Below are 27,209 nucleotides of genomic sequence, written 5' to 3'. Positions count from 1 at the left end.
ATGAAATATATTGCTATATTATAATTATATGCTTTGTAAATAGATATTCAATAAGACTAAATTTACTTGATCAATTTACTAGGGACTATTCTCCTTTCTGCTTTTTATCTTTAAACAAATAAACACTCCTTTAGTCATTGATCAGCCTACATTTTAAAACCGAAAGATTATGTAGTTTTATTAATTCTGGAGAAACTAGTACCTTGCTATTCAAAGTGTAATCCATGGACTAGCCACACTGGTATCATGTTGGAACTTGTTAGAAACAGAATTTTAAGTACCACCCCAGATCTACTGAATCAGTCTGCATTTTAACAAAATTCTTAGGTAATTTACATGCTCTCTTAAGTTTTATAAGCATTCTTCTAATAGACAAGAGAGAATTGCAGATTGCTGCTAACATTTTTGTGATTGGTGAGGATCAATTTCAAGCAACTCAAAAAACAAAAGCAAGCAAGCAAATAAAAAGCAATCTTGCAACTTTTAACCTGAATTTCTTCTGGCTACATTTGGCTGGGACTGAACAGTATCAGCCTCCTTTAGATAGAGAATCACCTGTTGAATTAATTTATGATGCCTGCCTTGTTTGTTACCTGCATTTCAGTTTGAGGCCCCTTATTTAAAGAACAACAGGACTAATTTTGTGATTCTGTTTTACCCATAAATTTTAGCATTCTCTTTAAGCCACAACTCAATTTATGCAGCCCTGATTCTAGCCCTGGTCATATATACTTTGCACATCTTCCTAACTCCTTAGGGAGCGGTTTGAGACAGGAGTTGTGAACACTGCTATGTGGAACCAAAGTAAGAATCCTGTGAACGTTAGAAGCTTAATTAGGTATTCGTATTGGATTAGTGAACATGAAATCAATGCTACTGAAAGCTTGAAGAACTCTCATGCTTATTAACACATGGCAATATATTTTGGCTTTCTCCCAGGATACCAGGGCAGGGAATAGAGAAGAGGTAACCTAGAGTTGAGGCATAAGACACTGGATAAAACATATTATTGTTGGTCCTTGGATTTCATGATTGCAGTAGTCAATTCCTGAGAATACAGCTGTTGTAGCAGTTGCTCAGTCACAGATCTGAATGTTTCCTCCTGATATACAGAACCACAGTAAAAAAGCCACGCAGCTCTCCTGTTGGGCTTAGGTCTAGGATGTACTAGTGCCCTGAAACCGAAGTCCTGATTTCTAAATATTCTTAAAATTCATATTTACACTATTAAACCCTTTATATTTTCTCCATTTAAAAACTACTATATTGAGGTGTTATTGACATACAAAAGCAGTATATATTTCATATATACAACTTGATGAGTTTGGAAATAAGTACACCTTCGAGAAATCATCACTAAAACCTATGCTATAAACATACCCATCACTTTCAAAAGTTTCTTCTTGCCCCACTTATTTGTTATTAATAGTATTATTGATAAGAATATTTAACATAAGATCTATTCTCTTAGTGAATTTTAAAGTATACAATACAGTATTATTAACTATAGCCACTGTATTGTACACTAGATCTCTAGGACTTTTTCATTACTGAAACTTTACATTTGACTATACCTCTCCATTTCCCCCTCCCCTAGCCCCTGGCAATCACCATTCTATTATCTATTTCTATGAGTCTCTTTTAGATAAAGGAAAAATTTAGGTAAAGAAAATATGGCATATACATACAAAGAAATATTATTTGGCTTTAAAAAAGAAGAAATACTGCCATTTGCAATAACATGGATGACTCTGGAAGACATTACACTTTGTGAAATAAGCCAGACAGAAAAACAAGTGTTACATGATACCACTTATATGAGGGAGCTAAAGTATTTTTTCCATTTCTGATATCCTAGACAGCCAATAAATTGATTCTATAGTACTTAAGGAGGACTATCCTTCTACTGGTTTCTGTATCCATAATCCTGATGAGTATATGTTTCATTATTGAGCATATTTTCCTTTATTGGTAATAATTTAACAAAATGTAGCTTAAACAAAGCAACATTTAAATAAAGTCTAAATACAAAGAGCCAATTATATTCCCACATTATAGACAATTAGTCATCAATCGTAATTACCACCAAGACAGAGGCTGTTTTATAAAATTTGTGTTCTTTGAGTTGATTTTTTAATTTCATATTTATAGTATGTACATTTTCAGGAAAATTCAATATAATCACTTAGTTAAAAATACACTGTAAAAATGTATGCTACAGTGGTTGAGAGTCCGCCTGCCGATGCAGGGGACACGGGTTCGTGCCCTGGTCCGGGAAGATCCCACATGCCGCGGAGCGGCTGGGCCCGCGAGCCATGGCCGCTGAGCCTGAGCGTCCAGAGCCTGTGCTCCGCAACGGGAGAGGCCACAACAGTGAGAGGCCCGCGTACAAAAAAAAAAAAAAAAAAATGTATGCTACAATAAAATTTATCTTGGTCATTCTCCTCTGGTACTCAGTCATTTCAGCTTCATCTTCAGAGTTACCAACTATGTAACTGATTTTGTATCATTCTAGAGAAAGTACACAACACACACACACACACATACACATATTCCACTTTTAAACAAAGGTTAGTGTAATATATATATATATATATATATGTTTATGTGTGTGGGCATGTGTATGATTAAATCAGAAATCTACCTTATTATGTTAAATGATGAATACTATATATTGTTTTTATGTATCACAAGTGCTAATAAAGTACAATAAAAAACATCAGGAATTCAGGCATCTGACTGCATGGGTTTTCTTAGCAGTTTCACTACTTCTTACGTCAGTTCCTGAGCAAGCTATTTATTCTCTTGGTGCATTGTTTTTCTAATCTGTAATTTATTTGGAATACTGCTAAAAAGAATCACAATGGTGGTTGTGAAAATAAATAAAATAGCAATAATAATAAAGAGCATGGAAAAACACGTAAGTGTCTAGAAATTGCTAAACATTAATTTTGTGCATCTAACTAGTTCTCTATTGATGATGAACACTTAAATTGTTCATATATACGTGAATTTTAAATCTGTAAATTTCTGGCAACTTCCAAAAGTACCTATCAATAGATAAATTTGTAGAAGTAGAGTTGCAAATTTAAACATGTTGCATATTTTTGCTACACTCTGATAACTCCAAATGTCTCTCCAGAGATTGTGCCAGTTTTACCCAGCACTATGTATGTTTGTATTTTCCTTATAATGTCACAGCTCTTTATATTGTTCAATTTTTAATTTTTTTGTCAAATACTGGATTGAATTTATTTTAGTATGTTTTGGATATCCCCAAATTTTACCTGCCCAGTCCAGTTTTGGATATCCCCAAAATTTTATCTTGCCCAGTTAATATTTACTAGTTGTAAATATTAACTTAATAATCTATGTAATATTAATTGACCTTAAATCTGCATTTATCATCTACAAATATTTCAAATATTTGCATATTACATAATATGCATCATATATCCATATATTTGTTTCTATTAATTAGTCTGCTGAATAATATACTAATACCAAGAATTTTGAATGATTGTACTTCTAAAAATATAGTCAAATATCTTGAAGGTTAATCCATAGCCTTCTGTTGTTTATATATTCGGCATTTCTTAAATGATTATTATTTTATAACTTTATTGAACTGTTTTTTTCTAGATACAAAAAATGTTGCTTTTAAATGGATTCACAAAAAGGTTATAGAATAATTTAGCTAAATTAGTAGAATTTATATTTATAGGGTTTATCATTTTAGCTTCCTAAAATTTTGATTTTTTTATATATTCAAATATTTTTAATATCATTCAAGATAAAAATATCTTGAAAGAATTGAAAATTCTTTATATTAAGTTGTAGTAGAACAAGAATAAAATAAATAATAACACTTATTCCTAGTGTTCTTTTAGGTGGAAGAAAGAAGAATATATATTGGAGAGGGACATAGTTGTCCTGGAAATTTCACCATGCATTTTTTAACCACTATTATATGCAACCTAATATATAATATAAGGATATGATGCACAAATATTAATAATTCAAAACAGGAATGATGTATTCCATAAGAGAAGCTCATACACCAAGTCTAGAGAAGTTATAATTAAGAAAAATCACCCCTTCCTAAGTCTTTAGAAGTATTTAGCCTGTTGGAGACAGAAGTGCTGGTTTGTTGAAAAAAGAAAGAATCCTGAGTCAGGCCATAGAAGTAAAACATTACATTTGTAATGCATGGAGTCCAGTTTGGTGAATAGATGAAGAATAGCTGAAGACAAGCCTATAAAGATAGGTTAAGGTCAGAATGAAGAACTCTATTCTAGGAGCTGAGAGGATATGGTTTAGTCAGGCTCCCTCGCATTCTTGAGATGCAGGAAGTGAGTTCATGATCTCTCCTTGTCATTAGAGTGCGGACACTCAACTAGCTACCAATCCCTTTCATGAGAAACCACTTTCTCCAGAACTAAAAAAGCCACAGGATGTACAACTCTTATATGTTCTCAGAACAACATGACCTTTTCCTGCTTCTAAATCCAAGTTTGCTCATATCTACAAATTTCAGTATAACAAGCTAAATTCTTTTGTATTTTTATCTTCAGAACAGAACTGGCTCTAGGCAAAGTCAGACGAGTCTACCACTAGAATTCAAAAGTTACTATATTCTTCCTCCACATTTTAATTTTACTAGGTAAAATTACATTTATTAATGTAGTGATATTGATTACTTTTAAAAACTCTGTTCTAGATGCTCAGGGTTCAAAATCAATAAAGGAATAGACTGCCATTGGTATTAAAGAAGACTAACAAGTGAACAGTCAGGTACAGTACAATATAATATATGCTGTGATAGAAAATATTCACACTCTCAGGAGACAGTTCTCCATAGGGCCTTCTGTGTTTCTTCACTTCATGCAAGTAAGGCACTAACCACCATTTTGTTCCAGACTATCCTTCTATCCTTTTGAAGAATGTCTGTACCATAAATACCCATGGAATGTATAAACACTGTTTCCACTGGCACAAAGGGAATAATTATTTACTATCTTGTATGGTAAAGACAGTGCCTCCCTCTGCTGCAAAAATGTTAGGAAGGTTTGTTTGCAGCCCATCATAAAAGATGTGGAATTCTCAGTTTGAGATTCCTCAACTGTGATGGAAACCAACTGCATGCACAGCACTCTGACCTCGGCCATTCTGGACCCCTCATCCCTACCCCCAGCCCAGAGACTTGGGATCTAGGGAAACTGGTATAATGATAAAGATTATGCAGTTTAATACACAATGAGTCATAAAGTCCTTTGTTTCTGATCAGAAGTCCTGTGACTTCTGTCTTCATTCATGAAGATGACTGGCTAGTATACAGCATAAAAATCTCAAACTCTATTCAGTCTGTGACATTCACAAGATTGTCTTGGTCTTTATTTAAAGTCAATGTGTGAATATCACCCTAGGTTTGAGTTATTCCATGTAGAGCATCTTGAACTCCCTTTAGGAAGTAGAGCTTTACTGATCTTCAAGGATTAATGACAGAGGAACAGTAAGATATTACTCAGAGGAGCCCTTTCTAGTTGGTATATATAATACAGACAATACATTGTAGAGATACAAAGTTTCAGTTAGGCAAGATGAATAAATTCTAGAGATCTGCTGTACAACATGGTGTCTATAGTTAACAATTCCGTATTGTGCACTTAAAAATTAAGACGGCAGAACTCATATCAAATGTTCTTACCACAGTAAAAAACAACAAACAAACAAAACAAAACAACTTTGGTTTATTGACTAAATAAAAACACATTTCATGATCAGGTACTATTACAGTAAAAAATACTGAGAATAGGACTGTCACCTTGCTAATGAAATAAAATAAGGTCATAGGTTCAATTAGCAAGAGACTTTCTCTTCAGAAAAATATTTTATTTGTGTTATTTTAAAAGAAAGGATAAAAAATAGTCTGGATAAGCCAGATCAAATTAATTATCACTAAAAGAAGGCATCATCTTTGGCTTAAAGTCAAGAGCAGCAATGGAATGAAAAAGAGAAAAATCCTCAGTTTATATAAGAAGGCATTCTGAGTGAAGTCTGTTCATATAATTGTTTTTAATGTGCTTACTTAACAGAAAGCTTATGAAAATCTCATTAGCTATTCTTGCTTCAAGAAACAATTTTGTAAATATATCTCATTATAAAACCCCATAGTTATTTTCATATGTATGGAATATAATATATACATATCAGTATGATGTTTTCCATTACTTGATGTTTGGAAAGCATTAGAATATTTAATAGTTTGACTGTTTTCACTCTTGGATACCATCTGATATTTAGAATGTGATGTCATGAGGCTGATGTCGTGAGGGTATGTACCAGAATAAGTTTGTTTATAATCTGTGAATCAAAGTACACAGAGGCATGTCAGTTAGTGGGAAACACAACAGCAGGTAAAGAGAATAAACATAGGAGAGTATTTAGCATTGAGGTACTGGTTGGTTAAAAAAAAAAAAAAAAAGCTGCCTTGAATCCTGCAAGAGAGTGAGATTTGAAGTATGGGAAGTTGAAGAGGAGACAACAGTTAGAGTTTCCAATACTAGCAACAAGCATACTGATGTTAAAACAATAGAAAAATACACTTCTCATTAGTACAAGTAGGGAATCAAGGCACTGTATAAAAGAGGACTGCATAACACAGGGACTTAGTTACTGATAGTGAGGCACAAGGCTGAAACTTGTACACAGGGATTCACCTTCCATATGTGAAGCCCAGTATAGGACTTGATCAAGCAGTAAGGCTCAGCTAAAACTCAGCTACTAATTTGTCTCATGAAAACATACAATTCCATTTGTGAATAGATTGTTTATTTTGATTTTAGGTTTGGAATTAAATTACAGGAAGAATAAAGCATAGAGGATATTATACATTTTTGATGCAAATAATTTAATCACTCATATTTTATGAAAATAAAATATTTAAAAGCTGCATAAGAAGCTGTTATAAGAAACGCATGCTATATATTGTTCCTTTTAATTTACATTTTATTTTATCTTCCTAAATATATGTATTTGGTACTGGTTTACATGATGATCCACTGTTTACAGTTGTCTGCTCTGCAGTCTAGGATTTTATTCCCAAACCCATAACAAAAACGTATTTTGCATATAGTAATTTTGTAGATATTTAAAAGAGGGAAAAGATTACCATCAGCACACTGGAAATTTCAAGAAATATCTTGATGCCAAATGGAGTTTGGTATAAAAGAATTTTTAAAATATAATAAATGGAGAAAATTTCTGCCTAAAATATACTTAGAAAAAAGGATGTTACTCAAATAAGCAGAAAAAATTTAATTATAGACAACAAACTAAAAGTACAGGTAGGGAACTTACTGCATTCATCACTGTAAATAAGTTCAGGAAAATATTCATGGAAGTTGAACTTTTGGTCAAATCTCCTTCTCCAATTTGGGTTGAGCCACAGGCAGCCCAAATGTATATACATAAACTACTTTTGTTAATATGGTCACTGATGTGAGATAGGCAAGGAGAGACTCCAGATGGTTGCTGATCCCCAGTAAAGAAAGGAGACGGGCTCAACCATATCATATATATATTTTTTTCTTCTACCATTTTACTGTATATTTGATCCCATCTATTTCCTCTTATCTTAGGAATTAAACTTTCTGATCATCAATTGATGCTTTTTTAAACTACTATTGATACTGATTTAATTACATTAGGCATGAGAATAAAATAAATAAAATTTGTGCTGTCATTTCACTATTTTAATGGAAACCATTAAACGACTATTAAAATTTGTTTAAGAAGTTTGAAGCAGTAGCTCTCCAGCTAGAATTCAAAACATAAATATAAAAACACGTCTTAAGGAATTTTATGTTGTTAAAACACTGGAAACAGTGGTATTTATGGTTTGTAGCTTGATTCAGAAAGATGAAATAGCAGTTGACTATATTTATGTGGGCTTTCTATTTTGCCTCATTGATCGATTGTCTACTACACTGTCTTGATTACTGTAACTCTGTAATAAAGACTTTAAAATCCTGAAGTTGGGTAGTGTCAGTCCGCCAACTTTGCTCTTCAGTAGTGTGTTGGCTATTCTGGGTCTTTTGCCTCTACACAGAAATTTAAGAATAAGTTTGTCAATATTCACAAAATAACTTGCTGGGATTTCAATTGAGATTGCATTGAATCTAAAGATCAAATTGGGAAGAACTGACATTTTGAAAATAGTGAGTCTTCCTGTCCAAGAATATAGGATATCTCTCCATTTATTTAATTTTTTGATTATGTTCATCAGCGTTGCAGTTTTCCTCATATAAATCTTACATATATTTTATTAGATTTATCCCCAAGTGCTTTATTTTTTTTGGATGCTAATATAAATGATATTGTTTTAATTTCAGATTTCATGTTAATTGCTGGTATATAAGAAAGAAACTGCTTTTTTGTGTTAACTATGTGTTCTGCTATCTTGCTATAGTCACTATTAGTTTCAGTTTTTTAATCAATTATTTCATATTTCCTATATAGACAATCATGTCACCTGTGAATAAAAACGGTTTTATGCCTTCTTTTCAAATCTGTGTACCTTTTATTTCTTTTTTGTGCCTTATTGCATTAGAAAAGACTCCCAGTACAATGCTGAACAGGAGCAGTGAGAGTACATCTTTGCCCTGTATCTGATCTTCATAAGAAAGCTTTGACTTTCTCATCAGTAAGTATACTCGCTTTAGGTTTTTTGTAGATTTGTTTTTTTCTAAACTGAGAAAATTCCCCTTTATTTCTAGTTTATGAGAGTTTTTTATCATGAATGACTGTGGGATTTTGTTAAAGGCTTTCTCTGCATCTATTGATGTGATCATGTGTTTTTTCTTTTTTAGTCTGTTGATGTGATGGATTACATTACTTACTTTTCAAATGCTGAAACTGATTTGCATACCTGTGATAAATCCCTCTTGATTGTGCTGTTTAATTCTTTTTTATACATTTTGAATTGACCTGCTAATATTTTGTTGAGGATTTTTGCATCTCTGTTTATTAGAGATATTAGTCTGTAGTTTTCTTTTCTTGTAATGTCTTTGTCGAGTTTTGGTTTTGGGGTAATGTTGGTCTCATGGAATGAATTATTTATATTCTCTCTACTTCTATACTCTGAAAGAGATAAACTGACCCTTTTCAATCATTACAAAATGAGCTTCACATTCTCTGGTTATATTCTTTCTTAACTCTAATTTTCTGTTATTAATGGAGCTTCACAAGTTTCTCAAGCATGATTTTCCTTTTTCATCCTTTTACTTTCAAAAGCTCTTTAATTTGATATTTTAAAATCCTGTTTTTTCATTCAATATAAAAATCTTCTGGAAAAATTGCCTTATAATTGGAGAACATCATCCACTAAAATTTAACATAATTATCAATATATTTATGTTTATTATGTTAATGTTTGTTTACCAGTTGTCCCCGTTTTTTTTTTGGTTGGGTTATTTTTTTTAACATCTTTATTGGAGTATAATTGCTTTACATTGTTGCGTTACTTTCTGCTGTATAACAAAGTGAATCAGCTATACGTAGACTTATATCCCCATAACTCTCCTTCTTGTGTCTCCCTCCCACACTCCCTATCCCACCCCTCTAGGTGGTCACAAAGCACTGAGCTGACATTCCTGTGCTATGTGGCTGCTTCCCAATAGCTATCTATTTTATATTTGGTAGTGTATACATGTCAATGCCACTCTCTCACTTCGTCCCAGCTTACCCTTCCCCCTCCCCTTGTCCTTAAGTCCATTCTCTACGTCTGCATCTTTATGCCTGTCCTGCCCCTAGGTTCATCAGGTTTTGGGGTTTTTTTTTAGATTCCATATATATATGTTAGCATATCTTATTTGTTTTTCTCTTTCTGACATACTTAACTCTGTATGACACACTCTAGGTGCATCCACCTCACTACAAATAACTCAATTTCGTTTCTTTTTTATGGCTGAGTAATATTCCAATGAATATATGCACCACATCTTCTTTACCCATTCATCTGTCGATGGACACTTAGGTTGCTTCCATGTCTTGGCTACTATAAATAGTGTTGCAATGAATATTGTGGTACATGACACTTTCTGAATTATGGTTTCTAAGGGTATATGCTCAGCAGTGGGATTTCTGGGTCATATGGCAGTTCCACTTATAGTTTTTTAAGGAACCTCCATACTGTTCTCTATAGTGACTGTATCAATTTACATTCCCACCAACAGTGCAAGAGGGTTCACTTTTCTCCACACCCTCTCCAGCACTTAATGTTTGTAGAATTTTTGATGATGGCCATTCTGACCAGTGTGAGATGACATCTCACTGTAGTTTTGATTTGCATTTCACTAATGATTAGTGATGTTGAGCAACCTTTCACGTGTTTGTTGGCAATCTGTATATCTTCTTTGGAGAAATGTCTATTTCGGTCTTCTGCCCATTTTTGGATTGGGTTGTTTGGTTTTTTGATATTGAGCTGCATGAGCAGCTTGTATATTTTGCAGATTAATCCTTTATCAGTTGCTTCCTTTGAAAATGTTTTCTCCCATTCTGAGGGTTGTCTTTTTGTCTTGTTTATGGTTTCCTTTGCTGTGTAAAAGCTTTTAAGTTTCATTAGGTCCCATTTGTTTATTTTTGTTTTTATTTCCATTTCTCTAGGAGGTGGGTCAAGAAGGATCTTAATGTGATTTATGTCATAGTGTGTTCTGCCTATATTTTCCTCTAAGAGTTTTATAGTGTCTGGCCTTACATTTAGGTCTTTAATACATTTTGAGTTTATTTTTGTGTATGGTGTTAGGGAGTGTTCTAACGTCATTCTTTTACATGTAGCTGTCCAGTTTTCCCAGCACCACTTACTGAAGAGGCTGTCTTTTCTCCATTGTATATTCTTGCCTCCTTTATCAAAGATAAGGTGACCATATGTGTGTGGGTTTATCTCTGGGCTTTCTATCCTGTTCCATTGATCTATATTTCTGTTTCTATGCCAGTACCATAATGTCTTCATTACTGTAGCTTTGTAGTATAGTCTGAAGTCAGGTAGGCTGATTCCTCCAGCTCCATTTTGCTTTCTCAAGATTGCTTTGGCTATTCGGGGTCCTTTGTGTTTCCATACAAATTGCCAAATTTTTTGTTCTAGTCCTGTGAAAAATGCCATTAGTAGTTTGATAGGGATTACATTGAATCTGTAGATTGCTTTAGGTTGTATAGTCATTTTCACAATATTGATTCTTCCAATACAAGAACATGGTATATCTCTCCATGTGTTTGTATCGTCTTTAATTACTTTCATCAGTATCTTATAGTTTTCTACATACAGGTCTTTTGTCTCCTTAGGTAAGTTTATTCCTAGGTATTTTTTTTGTTGTTGTTGCAGTGGTAAATGGGAGTGTTTCCTTAATTTCTCTTTCAGATTTTTCATCATTAGTGTATAGGAATGCAAGAGATTTTTGTGCATTAATTTTGTATCCTGCTACTTTACCAAATTCATTGATTAGCTCTAGTAGTTTTCTGGTAGCATCTCTAGGATTCTCTAAGTATGGTATCATGTCATCTGCAAACAGTAACAGCTTTATTTCTTCTTTTCCGATTTGGATTCCATTTATTTCTTTTTCTTCTCTGATTGCTGTGGTTAAAACTTCCAAAAGTATGTTGAATAATAGTGCTGAGAGTGGACAACCTTGTCTTGTTCCAGATCTTAGTGGAAATGGTTTCAGTTTTTCACCATTGAGAACGATGTTGGCTGTGGGTTTGTCACATATGGCCATTATTATGTTGAGGTAAGTTCCCTCTATGCCTACATTCTGGAGAGTTTTTATCATAAATGGGTGTTGAATTTTGTCAGAAGCTTTTTCTGCATCAATTGAGATGATCACATGGTTTTTCTCCTTCAATTTGTTACTATGGTGTATCACATTGATTGATTTGCATATATTGAAGAATCCTTGCATTCCTGGGATAAACCCCACTTGATCATGGTGTATGATCCATTTAATGTGCTGTTGGATTCTATTTGCTAATACTCTGTTGAGGATTTTTGCATCTAAGTTCATCACTGATATTGGCCTATAGTTTTCTTTTTTGTGTGTGACATCTTTGGTTTTGGCAACAGGGTGATGGTGTCCTCGTAGAATGAGTTTGGGAGTGTTCCTCCCTCTGCTATATTTTGGAAGAGTTTGAGAAAGATAAGTGTTAGCTCTTCTCTATATGTTTGATAGAATTTGGCTGCGAAGCCATCTGGTCCAGGACTTTTGTTTGTTGCAAGATTTTTAATCACAGTTTCAATTTCAGTGTTTGTGATTCATGTGTTTATATTTTCTATTTCTTCCTGGTTCAGTCTCTGAAGGTTGTGCTTTTCTAAGAATTTGTCCATTTCTTCCAGGTCGTCCATTTTATTGGCATATAGTTGCTTGTAGTAATCTTTCATGATCCTTTGTATTTCTGCAGTTTCAGTTGTTACTTAACCTTTTTCATTTCTAATTCTGTTGATTTGAGTCTTCTCTGTTTTTTTCTTGATGAGTCTGGCTAATGGTGCATCAATTTTGTTTATCTTCCCAAAGAACCAGGTTTTAGTTTTATTGATCTTTGCTCTCCTTTTCTTCATTTCTTTTTCATTTATTTCTGATCTGATCTTTATGATTTTTTCCCTTCTGCTAACTTTGGGGGTTTTTTGTTCTTCTTTTTCTAATTGCTTTAGGTGTAAAGTTAGGTTGTTTATTGGAGATTTTTCCTGTTTCTTGAAGTAGGATTTTACTGCTATAAACTTCCCTCTGAACTGCTTTTTCTGTATCCCATAGGTTTTGGATCGTCGTGCTTTCATTATCATTTGTTTCTAGGTAAGACCCTGTCAGCCACACAGCTCAGAAGAAAAGGGAGAAAAAAAAGAAAGAAAGAAAGAAAAAATAAAATAACATTATTAAAATAAAAAATTTAAAGAAATATATTATTAAAATTTAAAAAAGTAATTAAAAATAAAAGAGAGAAACCAAACCAATAAATAAATTTACCAATGATAACAAGCGCTAAAAACTAAACTAAGATAACCATAAAAATCAGAAACTGGTCAGTCGCATACAGCAAACCCCAAGTCTACAGTTGCTCCCAAAGTCCACTTCCTCAGTTTTGGGATGATTCACTGTCTATTCAGGTATTTCACAGATGCAGGGTACATCAAGTTTACTATGGGGACTGAATCCACTGCTCCTGAGGCTGCACAGAGAAATTTTCCTTTCTCTTCTTTGTTCCCACAGCTCCTAGGGTTCAGCTTTGGCTTTGTCCCTGGCTCTGCATGTAGGTCATCTTCTGTAATCTGTTCTTTGCCCAGACAGGAGGGGGTTAAAGGAGTGGCTGATTAGGGGGCTCTGACTCATTCAGGCTGGGAGGAGGGAGGGGTACAGAATGCGGGGCGAGCCTGCAGCAGCAGAGGCCAGCGTGACGTTGCAGCAGCCTGAGGTGTGCTGTGTGTCCTCCCAGGGAAGTTGTCCGTGGATCAGGGAACCCTAGCAGCGGTGGGCTGCACCGGCTCCTGGGAGGGGAGGTGTGGATAGTGACCTGTGCTTGCACACAGGATTCTTGGTGCCTGCAGCAGCAGCCTTAGCATTTCATATCCATCTCTGGTGTCCTTGCTGATAGTCATGGCTTGCACCCGTCTCTGAAGCTAGTTTAGGCAGTGCTCTGAATCTCCTCTCCTCGCGCACCCCAAAACAATTGTCTCTTGACTTTTAGGCAGTTCCAGACTTTTTCCCGGACTCCCTCCCGTTTAGCTGTGGCTCACATTAACCAACTTCTTCACCAGCAATTTTTTCAGTATATTTAACATTCTACTATCACTCTGAATTTTTCACAACAGAGATAGAGCATGTTTCTCCCAAACTTATTTGCAACAGAAACCTTTTTTGGGGTCCTCCTGAGAAATTAGCATTTCACAGAACAGACTTCAGGTAATGTCTATATACAGAATCTTCAAAGCAGCTCAAGCCGATGCTCTTAGCCAATCTCCGTCAACCATCCCCTATGTTCTTAATCCACGGTTTCTCATTTTTGCCTTCTTTTATTATCAAACATTTGTAGTATTTTATTCTCTTACAACTAAAGACTTAAAAAAAATCTTTACTGTTTTCCTTTTTCTTAGTGGTTGCCCTAAGGATGTCACTTCACATATAATGTGACAACTTTACAACAGTTACCTCTATTCACTTCTCATATTCTTTGTGTTCTTTTGTCATATATTTACTTCTATAATTGCTACATACTCTAAAATGAATAGTTACCATTTTCTTTAACAGTACATTGACTTTAAATAATGTATTTTTTCATTAACAGTAAATTGACATCAACAAATATATTAAAGGAAAGAAAAGCAGTCTTTATTCATCATGCCAACATACTTACCACACTTGTAAAATGAAGATAATGTCTACCTCATGAAGTGTTATAAAGTTTAAATATATAATAGATAAGTGTTTTAGAAATTAATTTCTTATAGAAGTAGTGCTCAAAGATAGCTACTAACAATATAATTCCTGTTTATAATAAAAGAATTAACTTATATTAAATAGTTCCCTAGTTTCTGCAAAGATAACTGCAAGCAGTACATCCAGAACTATCTGTGCTATGATATGGTCTCTATCTGCTTACTACTCCTCACTTACTTCTGAAAATTCATAATATTGTGTCCAAAAATAGACTATCAGCTACTTTCTGAAAACACTCTTAGTGTTTCCATCATAATATTTTCATTCACATTTTCTGCTAATTAGCATGCTCTTTCTCTCACCTCTGTAATGTACATTTTCCCTCACTTCTCACCTAATATGTATCCAACCAAATGAAGCTTTATTCCTAATGATTTCCTTTAGAGTAAATTTCCTCATTCAGGTGAGCTCTATTTTTATCACTTGAAGTAGTAGTAGAAAATTCAGGGAAGATCACTATGGAAGCTATTCTGTCAAGATTCTATCAGAAAACTCTTCAATAAATGGTTTGGAATGGCAGAGGTAAGTTTTAGTTCTCTGAGTTTTTATTTCAGAGATAGGAAATACTGCTTATGAGTCAGTTTATTCTTCAAATTTTTATAAATATGTTTAGTGATTGTGATGGTCATTTTTGTTATTTTAGTTGTTCATTTTCAAGCTTTCCTAAATACTGTATATTCAATATATACAGAACTCTGGACCTCATCTTATGTACTAGGAAAACATTGAACATATTACTCTGAACAGGGAAATTCTGGAGCCTCGTGTTTAGGAAGATTGATTAAATTTTTACTATTACTTGATATTATATAAAGGACAGCTTATTAATTCAATTTTATAGAAATTTATCAATATGAAATACACATGATACACAGAGAAACATATTTGAGAAGACCCTTTCATTTGTGATGAATTTTGAATAATTTTAAGCAGGATAAGGATAGGATTACTGTCCAAATATACTAATATTTAAACAATATAAAGAGATCTACTAATTTTTCTAACTCCTAATATACTTACAATCATAAATTTTAAGCCTCAAGTGACAGTGTAAATGATTAATTTAGCAGTATGGGATAACCAGGGTGGGAGGTAGGTAGAAATCAATTTATAGCACACACCTTAATAATTCTGAGCAGACTGAAAAGGAGATAATAGATGGAAGGGTAAGGACCTCCAGTTATAGGAACTGCTGAAACATCAACAGCATCTATCAATTATTTATACAGGACCCATAATGAACTGTGAAAGATGCTGAAGATAGGGAGATCAGAAACATCCACTGGCTTCAAGAAGTTTAGAAAATGCATACAAGTACACAAACAATTACAAGTCCTGAAGAGGGATGGCAAGCTCAGGTCTTGGCATCTACAAAGCAGCTAGTTAAAGGTAAGATTTACCAGTGCTAAAATTGTGATAAACTTGAACCTTAGTCCCTGCTGTCTGTAATCAGAATTCCTTCCCTCTCAATATCTGTAAGATCCATTCCCTCTGCTTCTTCAAGTCTTGTGCAAATTATGTCCTCAATGAAACCTTTTCTGTCCGTGTTGTTGAAAATGTAACTCATATACTATCTATCCTTCTGTATATCTCTTCACTCTTCTCTCCTGCTTTATTTTTCTTGAATGCAACTATAACTATTGGTTTTAATAGATACTGAGCTTATCTATTTATTGTTTGTCTCCACTTGTTAGTTCCATAAATACAAGGACTATTTTTTCCCCATTTTTTTTCCTGCAACCCCTGTTACAGAATAGTTGCTCAGTAAATATTTGCTGTTGTTGACTGAATTGCATAATTAGTTATTTATAATACTCAATTCCACAGTTCCTAGTATAAGATATAATATGTGGTCTTGACAGGATGACAATTATTTTGATTGCATTTATAGCCCAAAGCTATCTAAAAATTACCTCTTTTTCTTTCATTTCATCTTTTGTGTACTCCTTTGACAAAATCTTAAAATATGGGTATCAAAGACTTTATTTGGTGCTTTTCGTTCTCAGAATAGACAGTTTCTCTTGTTGCAGTCAGTCACATCAATTTTTTTAGGAATAAATTCTGCTCTCTTAAATTCTTTGTGGAAATTAACAGGGTCTATTTTATAACTGAGAGTATTGTAAAGCCTCAAAATTACACCAACCATAAAAATTCAGTCACAGGGCTTCCCTGGTGGCACAGTGGCTGAGAGTCTGCCTGCCAATGCAGGGGACACGGGTTCATGGCCCGGTCCGGGAAGATCCCACATGCCGCAGAGCAGCTGGGCCCGTGAGCCATGGCCGCTGAGCCGGCGCGTCCGGAGCCTGTGCTCCGCAACAGGAGAGACCACAACAGTGAGAGGCCCGCGTACCGCAAAAAAAAAAAAAAAAAAAAAAAATCAGTCACAATGAATATATACAAAGTTTAGAACACACTGGAGAAAAGATATACAAATAATATTCTCTAGTGAAGAAATATTGGTAAGTTCTAAGACAATCTGACAGGCACACAGAGTAATGATCAATTGCACATGGCCTCTCTCAACATCAGGTAAATGGTCAGGCTTTCCCAAATCATTTTCTTTGATATAATATTTAATAAAGAAAGTATCTTTACAAATATGTTTCACTGCCAGGAGCAGATTAGTCTATATTTCATTTTGCATTTAAAATTTCAGTATTCTTCCTGTCAAGAAAGGACTCCTGAAGTACAATTGGCTTCAGAATCAACAAAAACTTGGCTCATCCTAGATAGCCAGAGTTAGTATTACTAAAGTTTTCTCCCAGTCCCAAAGAGCAATTAATGTTAATGAGGTTACATTAGGTTTATCAGATAGCATCCCATCAAACATGACCAGGGACTGCTCTCCTGCACTCCAAAGAATTTCATCAGGCTATACATCTCAAATGATCTTGCTTTTTACCCTCTCTTTCAAACCTACTTGCTTTTCCTACTGCCTTTGACACTGTATGTGCGCTTTTATCTCTTGTCTGCATAACTGCCTATCCTATCCCTTAATATCAATGTTTGGATTGAATTTTGTGTTTGATTATTGATCTCAGATGTGTTCCTGAAAACTGTTTTTGAGATCTTTGTTGTTTTTTTTTTTCAGCTTTATTGAGATATAACTGACATATAGTGTAAGCTTAAGGTGTATACATATTGATTTGATACACATATTTTGCCAAATTATTACCATCATAGCATTAGCTAATACCTCCATCACCTCATATAATATCTTTTTGTGTGTGCTAAGAACACTTCAGATCTACTGTCTTAGCAACTTTCAAGTATTTAATACAATATTATTAACTATAATCACCATGCTGTATATAACATTCCCAGAACTTACCTGTCTTATCAGTGGAAGTTTGTAAGCTTTGACTAAAATCTCTCCATGGACCCCACCCTCCGCCTCTGGTAACCACCATTCGACTCCTTCTATGAGTTTGGCTCTTTTTGGATTCCACATATGAATGATACAATACAGTATTTTTCTCTCTCTGTCTGTCTGATTTCGTAATGCCCTCAAGGTCCATACATATTGTCACAAAGGGCAGGGTTTCCTCTTCTCATGGCTAAATAATATTCCATTGTATTCCAGAGTGTTAAATTAGATAATGTTTAACATATCCACAGAGTTGTGCCGCCATCACCACAATAGATATTAGAATATTTTCTTTAGCCCAACATTGGTAAACTTTTTATTGAATCTTTGGCTACGTTTCCTTGACTACAGTTTTCAAAAAAAGTGAAAATTAAATGGCTTTTTAATGTTTAAAATGTATTTCTCCATTTGTGATTAGTTTATTGTGGTCAGTATATATTTATTTATAAATGAAATTAAAAAGATGATAGCTATTATCTTCAAGAAAGTTAAAAATACCAACAAAAGTAAACCTGAAAAAAGTATTTACTGAGTACTTTTCATTTTTCTAATCCATTTGCTAAGGACATAAAAGGCACAAATATGAGAAAAAGTTACTTACCAAGAAAACTTCGAATTTATCAAATGAAATCACTTGAATAATATATATGTATTGCATGATCTCAGAATTGGGACTAAATTAGTCAAGAAAGCTTTCTTTCAGTAGATAAAATTTCGATTGGAACTCTTTTTAAAATTGTGGTAAAGACACAACATGAGAACAACCCCCTTAAATTTTTAAGTGCACAATGCAGTATTGTTAACTATAAGCATAATACTGTACACTGGATCTCTAGAACGTATTTATCTTGTATAATGAAAGCTGGGTTTTAAGATATAACCTTATAAAAAAGAAGTACAGAAGACAAATCATGTTTTGAGTGAGATATATTAGGAAGGTGGATGTTATATCCCAAGAAAGTCATGGCTCAACATTACTCCATAAGACTTCAATATATTTTTTTTTATCTTTCCCTTGCTTATCATCTGTATTATTATTAAGTGTTTTGAGCTTTAATCTACTACCACTTTGATAACGGGTTTTTCCTCTTTTCATATGTGCTTTAGGATCCCAAATCCCTTAGTTTCCTACTATTATATAATAATATTAGAAAAAAATGTGAGCAAATTCAGGCCTTCAAAATAAATTTAAAAATAATAATGCAAGAAGTGATAAGTATATCTACATATAAATTTTTCTGTGAAACATTTTATGCATAAAAATACATAACACCCATGGAACTTGGGAAGGACTCACAAATTAAAATATGCTTCATATTCTATTCTTTTTTTTTTAAAATAAAATGAAATAAATTTATTTAAAAAATTCTTTAAAATAAACAATAATTTAGTTTCTTTAATGATATGAAACAATTCAGCTTTCTTTTTCCTCCTGATTCAGTTTTGGCAGTAATTTTTCCAAATATATGTCCACCTACCCTAAGTTTTCAGATTTCAGCAATAAAGTTATTATGACATTCTATGTTATCTTTTAATATGTACTGCATCTAAACTATCATATTCTATTCTTAATAACACTAATTACATTAGCAAAGAAGGAATGTTAAAAATAAATATAAGCATAAGTAAGTGTGAGGTAGCATTCTGTATATACAGTTTGAGAAAAGTCGATGATAATTTGATATATATAACTCAGAGATAGGGCCTGGAAGATATACTGCAACATGGATTACTCATATGGCTGACAAGTTAGTGATATCACAACAGAGAGGAAGTAAAAGCTGCCAGTTCTAAGAATTGGGATAGAAAACTGTCCTGGCATCACTTTTGCCATATTCCATTGGTCAAGAAAGGACCTTGACCACACAGATTTCAAAGTGCAAGGTAACAGATGCACATCTTCATGGGAGAAATGTCAACTAATTTGCAGTCATCCTTAATCCACCACAGGAGATAATTATGTAAAATGTTCCATAAACACATTAAAATATCAGTTTTGAAATAATTTATTTCCTCATTTATATTGAATTTTCCTTTGAAATATTAAAATTTGCATAAATAAAACTATAATGTTATGGTTTTAATGAAATAAAACTATAGAAATAAAAATGTATGTACCTGTGGCACCATAAGTTGTCAATAAGTACTTGATCAATAGAAGATAAATATCTTCTAAATACTGAATATTGTCGGACCTTGAGAAGGACTCCTATGGGCTATGAAAAAGTATTTTAAAATATTCTTATATAATGGGACACTTGATCTCCTTAGGTGACTTAATCTGTTGTTCTCAGTGGAACTGGGAGATAAGGCTCTAAGACTTAAATCTTTATAGCTGTTCTTAATTTCAATTTATTAATATTTTATTTCATTTTGTGTGAGCATATTGTTTCCTCAGGTCAGATATTAACTCTGTCCTAATTTCTTGATAGTTAGAAACCAATAAAGATTTAATAGGAGGAGCCTGTGGTAAAGTATGCATTTAAATCAGGTGGTGGTATTTTAATATTCTAAAAACTTTCCATCTATGTGACTGTTAGACCTGCGCGGTCTCCTAGGAGTTTCGACTCGCCCAGGAAACAACAAGAATCGGAAGTCGATGCAAAACGCAAGAGGTTTATTGAAGGCCGGTGCACCGGGGTTCCTTGGTCCTCACGCAGGAGGTCGAAGAAGGAACCCTTGTGGGCGCGAATATGTCAGTTTTATAGGTTCCCACTTCCCCGTATGTAAATTATAGATTTGGTTGTGTTCTCCTGCTGATTGGTCCCGGCTTAGGCTCGGACCAGAGAGGGAACTTGTCCCCAGCTGCCTGATTGGTCTTTGACAGACACCTTTTTTACATTTTGTTATCTCCCTCCTTCTCCCCAGCTGCCTGATTGGTCTTTGACAGACATCTTTTTTACATTTTGTTATCTCCCTCCTTCTCGGAAGGGGGCCGGACATCCTGGAAATTCACCCATTGTCTAAGAAGCCCCTATTGTCTGGAGAGTTCTTAATCATTAGCTGGAAAAATGTCCCTCGAGTCCCACATGACAATAAAATTCAATTTCAAAAGTTTTAATGAAAGGAACACATGATTAATCTGCCGGATGTTCATGAATCCCTTAAGTGCTTTTTCCATAAAATAAACTGCCTAATGTTGCCCTTCTCATAGTGTGTTTCCAAAACACTGGTTCTAGAGAATGTTAATATAACATAATACAACTTAGGGGATTAACAAAAATTTATGTTTTTAAATTTATGGATTTTCTCAGAGCTGTGAATCTTGTAATTTGCATTCTACATTGCCAAACAAATATATGACACACATTTAAAATAAATAAGTAAAGCTATTCAAGGAACATCACTGAGGATTGCTGATTCTAGTTTCTTAGTAAAACAACGCTTTCTATTTTAGTTTGAAAAAGATTTAATAAAGAGATTTTAATTCTTAAAAACTTATTGAAAATACTAGAGGTCAGGTTCTTGGATTGCTTCTAACAATGGCTTCCTGCATTACAGAAAAGTAATATGTTAGGAACCTATAATTCACATCACACTCGGAACACTGAGCTGAATAATATATGGTAATGCTGGGACTCCTGTATCAGTATAAGCAAAGCCCAAGACGCTGGCATCACTACCGTGTTCATATGCATAACTAGTAAACAGACACTAATTCTGAACTCTCCCTCCTGCATAATTGCTTTTTGAGGCCCACAAGGCTGAGGATTGCATGTTGGTGTATAAGGATTAGTTTCTTTTTAGTTCAACTAAGAGTGTGTCTAATTGAATCCAATTTCAATACAATAGCCATAGGCATTTTGAGGTAATGTAAAGTAATTTGCTAAACTCTTCATTATGTAAACATGTGGAAACAGATGCCTAACGGTATAGCTTCAAAATCAATTTACGTTAGAATACTAAGGAATTGCATCATTGTCTCATTGCCTCCGGGACTGCTAATAAGACATCTTCTGTTGGTTTGACTTATTGCAGCTAAATTTTGTGGCATTGCGTAGAATAATTCTATTACTGTTGCCCCACTCACAACTACTGTTGCTACAGAATTATTTGTATTTACTCTTTGACCTTGATGTTCTGAAATGTAGAAAACGTAAAGTTTTTTTTTTCATCACCCTTGCCCCACATTTAATTTGCCTTTTTATTTTAACTGATGTTGGAGTGGAAATGGTAAGCTGCTAATCTCAATCTTCTTCTAGTGTGCCTTCTCTAAATCAGAGCCTAAATAGGTAACATAATATTTGCAGGTCTTTTCTGCAGTCATGATTTTAAATGAAAATTAATTTGTGCAAATTAATCTGAAATTAAATGCAATTGTTCAAAATTTGGAGGGTGGAAATGAAGAAGTCATCTTCCTGTAGCTTTGGTTTGGTTCTGAAAAGTGAGATTTTGGACACTGCGTTTTCTGCATCTGCGTTCTGGTGACTAGACATTAGATTTGTGACTACTGAAAGGCAGATGCAGCCACAGCAGCAAAAGTTTCCTAAATCTTGGATGACAGCACTTGTAGTGTGTTCTTGAATCAAGAACTTCAACTATAACCTGTTTTCCCACCTACCTCTTTGTGAAAAAAGCAACAGCTCTCTTATTGGGCCAATTCTATAGTTTTGTTCTGAGAATCATTCTTGGAGATCAATCTAGAGTCCACTGTTCCATCCATTGAGAATGATTCTGTCAACACTAAACTGAAGGTATTAAGCATATGGGGGACTTAAAATAGCTTTAAATGGTTTCCATTTCTTAGAATTGCATTGTTGAAACCAAATATTTTCAGGCAGCAGACTCTCAAAATTGTATAAAAAGGAATTGGTTATCTATTTAGTTTTGAGAGCAATGAAAATCTGATTATCAAAGTAAAATAGGACTCGGGACCTGAATAGGCAAAAGAGGTCCTTAAATTAACACATGGGATTATCCAAAATAAAGTGTTGTAGAATGCAAACTTGGTAGATGGAGTAGGTGTTGAGATAACCCCTTAAAATGAAAATGAGGACAGCACCATCGTAGAACAGGTGAAGTGTTGGGAAATTTGACGGAATGGGTGCTTTGCCAAGGTAGGGAGTCACTCTGCTGGCAGTGGAATCTATTCTCAGGCAGCTAATCTGACAGATACCAATTGTGCTTGATTAGAAATGCTTGGCCGTTTTTTTTTTCTATAGCTATTCTGTGGTGCTAATAATCCAAAACAGAATCCACATTAATTATATACAATTGTAGGAATAAAATATGTAGCATTAATGAATATAGAAGAATATATATAGACCATGAGTTATTTGTGAAGAAAAAATAAGGGCAGGAAATACATAGATTATTACTAAGATATCACAGATCATTATAAAGACAAATGATTTCCCAGTTGATCCTTGTAGAGACAGTGGAAAAGCAGCAGCAATCCCAGTTGAAGAGGAATGCAGGCCATTTATTATATAGGAGAAAGAATAACTGTTGTATTGTCTTTATACCTGTACAAGAAGGCCATGTGTATTACAAACACACTGAACAATACAATTATTAAAGGAAATATGGCATTACTATCACATAATACCCAGAGTGCAGAATTGATACTCTACAAACTACAAACCAAGATATTCACTTTTCTGACTAACACCAATCAGGTCACTAGCCCATTCAGGTTCCAGGTCCCTTTCACCTCTTGCCTTATTTCCTCAAAACAAATTAAGACTGTTCAGATATTTTGAAGGTTTTCAGGCTGCACTGATGTCAATATTGAGGAGAGACACTGTTTCAGGGTGTAGTGACATTTTAGCCGCAAAAAGGCTAATTTGTCAAAGACTCCCTCTTAGATGTTGCGTAACAAAACTTATTTCCTAGTGGCTCCAAGGAATAAAATATAATAACAACAATTTTTAAGAATTACATGTTCATATTTTATTAATCATTCATTAACACAACATAACAAATGGACATAATAAGAATAGATCTGGAAAGAACCATATTTAAAAAAGATACACATATCCCAATGTTCACTGCAGCACTATTTACAATAGCCAAGACAGGGAAGAAACCTAAATGGCCATCAACAGATGGATGGATAAAGAAAATGTGATACATATATATCCACAATGGAATATTACTCATCCATAAAAAAGAATGAAATAATGCCATGTGCAGCAACGTAGATGGATCTAGAGATTATCATACTAAGTGAAGTAAGCAGACAGAAAAAGACAAATATCATATGATATTGCTTATATGTGAAATCTAAAAAAAAACCCAAAACATACAAATGAACTTATATACAAAACAGAAATAGACCCACAGATATAGAAAACAAACTTATGGTTACCAAAGGGGAAGGGAAAGAGGGATAAATTAGGAGTTTGGGGTCAACATATACACACTACTGTATATAAAATGGATAACCAACAAGGACCTACTGTATAGCACAGGGAACTATACTCAATATTTTGTAATAACCTATAAGGGAAAAGAATCTGAAAAAATATATATATATGTCTGTATAACTGAATAACTTTGCTGTACACCTGAAACTAACACAGCATTGTAAATCAACTACAACAACAACAAAAAAGAAGAAAATTTAATGTCTCTGTTTTTGTCAACTTTCACTCATTAAAATTCCTTTTGTGCTCTTCTTCAGGTCCTGCAGCTATTAGGGGTAGCTCTGAATGACTGTCACCTTTATAGACACGCTAGATATTAAGGCATATTTGGCTTCCCATTATACTTTTATTGCCTGCTCACCCATAGCAAGGTTCTAAATCTTGTCCTACATTAAATAATTACATGTATAAAACACTACTTACAACTACAGAATACATATAGTCATGCATTTTTTTTTCAAAATAGTGCTATAGTGTACTGCAAATCAAGTCTCATCAGATCTCAAAGGGTTGAAATCATAATTATTATGTCATCTGGCCAAAATAAAATTAATTAGAAATTATCACAAATACAACAATATTTTAAAAACTCTAATTTTTATAATAAAGCAATATATTTTATATAATTAAATGAGTCAATACAAATTTAAAATATTAGAAAATATTTTGAAATGTTAAGATATTTTAAGTTGTAGTCAGAATTTTATTCCATTATTTGTATTCATTAAAAAGGAAGAAAGTGAAAAATCAATTATCTAGGAATTCATCCCAAGGTATTACGAAAATAGTAAATTGAATACAAAAGGTAAGAAAGATAAGACAGAAAATAATAATGAGATGTAAAATAGCATATAATAGAGGATGAGCACAGACAAAAGTCAGTTCTTTAATATGGCTAATAAAATTGATAAACTCTTAGTGAGACTAATCATGAGAAAAAACAGAAGGTATAGATAATAAAATCAGAAATGCAAGAGAAAATATCAGAATAGACCTTTTAGATCGTAAGTCACAATAAATTTGTACTATGAAAATCTTTATAAACACCTATGAAAATGTTAGCAAATTAGAAAAATTCCTAGAAGAGAGCTTATAAAGCTGAAGGAGAAATGATGATGAATTATTAATTGCTTCATAAAACTTAGAAAAACTGAATCTGAATTTTAAATACTTTCTACAAAGTCCAGTGCATACCAGATAGGATCACTGATAAGGCTTGCCAAAAATTTGAGGAATAAATAAAAATCTTAATTTTACAAGTATAACCAGAATAAAGAAGAAAACAGTCTATTTCCCTATGCATTTTATGAGACCATCATATCCTTCATAGTAGAAACTGACAAACACATGATAAGATCAGAAAATTAGAGGCCATTTTTACGCATATAGATGCAAAACCCTAAAGGTCAAGCAAAGAAAAAAGAAAAGCTAAAAAAGTCATGTAGCAACATATAAAATACCACACATAAACACACAAACACAGACACACACTTGTAAGAAGGTAGGTCTTGAATTACATTTGAAAATCATTATTAAAAATCATTAACACAATAAAGAAGAAAAAAGTATTGGATCATCTCAACAGATGCAGAAAGATTTGAAAAACTTCAAAATCTATTTATGATAAACAGTTCTTGGCAAGTTAGAAACAGAAGGAATATCCTTAATTTGACAAACGACATTTACAAAACATAGTAATAAACATCATGTCTAGAAAGAACAAAAAAACCCCAAGTTAGCAGAAGGAAAGAAATCATAAAGATCAGATCAGAAATAAATGAAAAAGAAATGAAGGAAGCAATAGCAAAGATCAACAAAACTAAAAGCTGGTTCTTTGAGAAGATAAACAAAATTGATAAACCATTGGCCAGACTCATCAAGAAAAAAAGGGAGAAGACTCAACTCAATAGAATTGAAAAAGGAGAAGTAACAACTGTCACTGCAGAAATACAAAGGATCATGAGAGATTACTCAAAGCAACTATATGCCAATAAAATGGACAAACTGGAAGAAATGGACAAATTCTTAGAAAAGTACAACCTTCAGAGACTGAACCAGGAAGAAATAGAAAATATAAACAAACCAATCACAAGCACTGAAATTGAAACTGTGATTAAAAATCTTGCAACAAACAAAAGCCCAGGACCAGAAGCCTTCACAGGTGAATTATATCAAACATTTACAGAAGAGGTAACACCTATCCTTCTCAAACTCTTTCAAAATATAGCAGAGGGAGGAATGCTCCCAAATTCATCCTACGAGGCCACCGTCACCCTGATACCAAAACTAGACAAAGATGTCACAAAGAAAGAAAACTACAGGCCAGAATCACTGATGAACACAGATGCAAAAATCCTCAAAAAATACTAGCAAACAGAATCCAACAGCACATTAAAAGGATCATACACCATGATCAAGTGGGGTTTATCCCAGGAATGCAAGGATTCTTCAATATACGCAAATCAATCAATGTGATACACCATATTCACAAATTGAAGGATAAAAACTATATGATCGGGCTTCCCTGGTGGCACAGTGGTTGAGAGTCCGCCTGCCGATGCAGCGGACGCGGGTTCGTGCCCCGGTCCGGGAGGATCCCACATGCCGCGGAGCGGCTGGGCCCATGAGCCATGGCCACTGAGCCTGCGCGTCCGGAGCCTGTGCTCCGCAACGGGAGAGGCCACAACAGTGAGAGGCCCGCATACCGCAAAAAAAAAAAAAAAAAAACAACTATATGATCATCTCAATAGATGTAGAAAGAGCTTTTGACAAAATTCAACACCCATTTATGATAAAACCCTCCAGAATGTAGGAATAGAGGGAACTTACCTCAACATAATAAAGGCCACATATGACAAACCCACAGCCAACACTGTTCTCAATGGTGAAAAACTGAAACCATTTCCTCAAAGATCAGGAACAAGACAAGGTTGTCCACTCTCACCACTATTATTCAACATACTTTTGGAAGTTTTAGCCATGGCAATCAGAGAACAA

The sequence above is a fragment of the Globicephala melas genome, chromosome 18, assembly GCF_963455315.2.
Source record: "Globicephala melas chromosome 18, mGloMel1.2, whole genome shotgun sequence".
NCBI lineage: Eukaryota > Metazoa > Chordata > Mammalia > Artiodactyla > Delphinidae > Globicephala > Globicephala melas.
The sequence above is the reverse complement of the archived record's forward strand: the minus strand, read 5'-3'. Positions refer to the sequence as shown.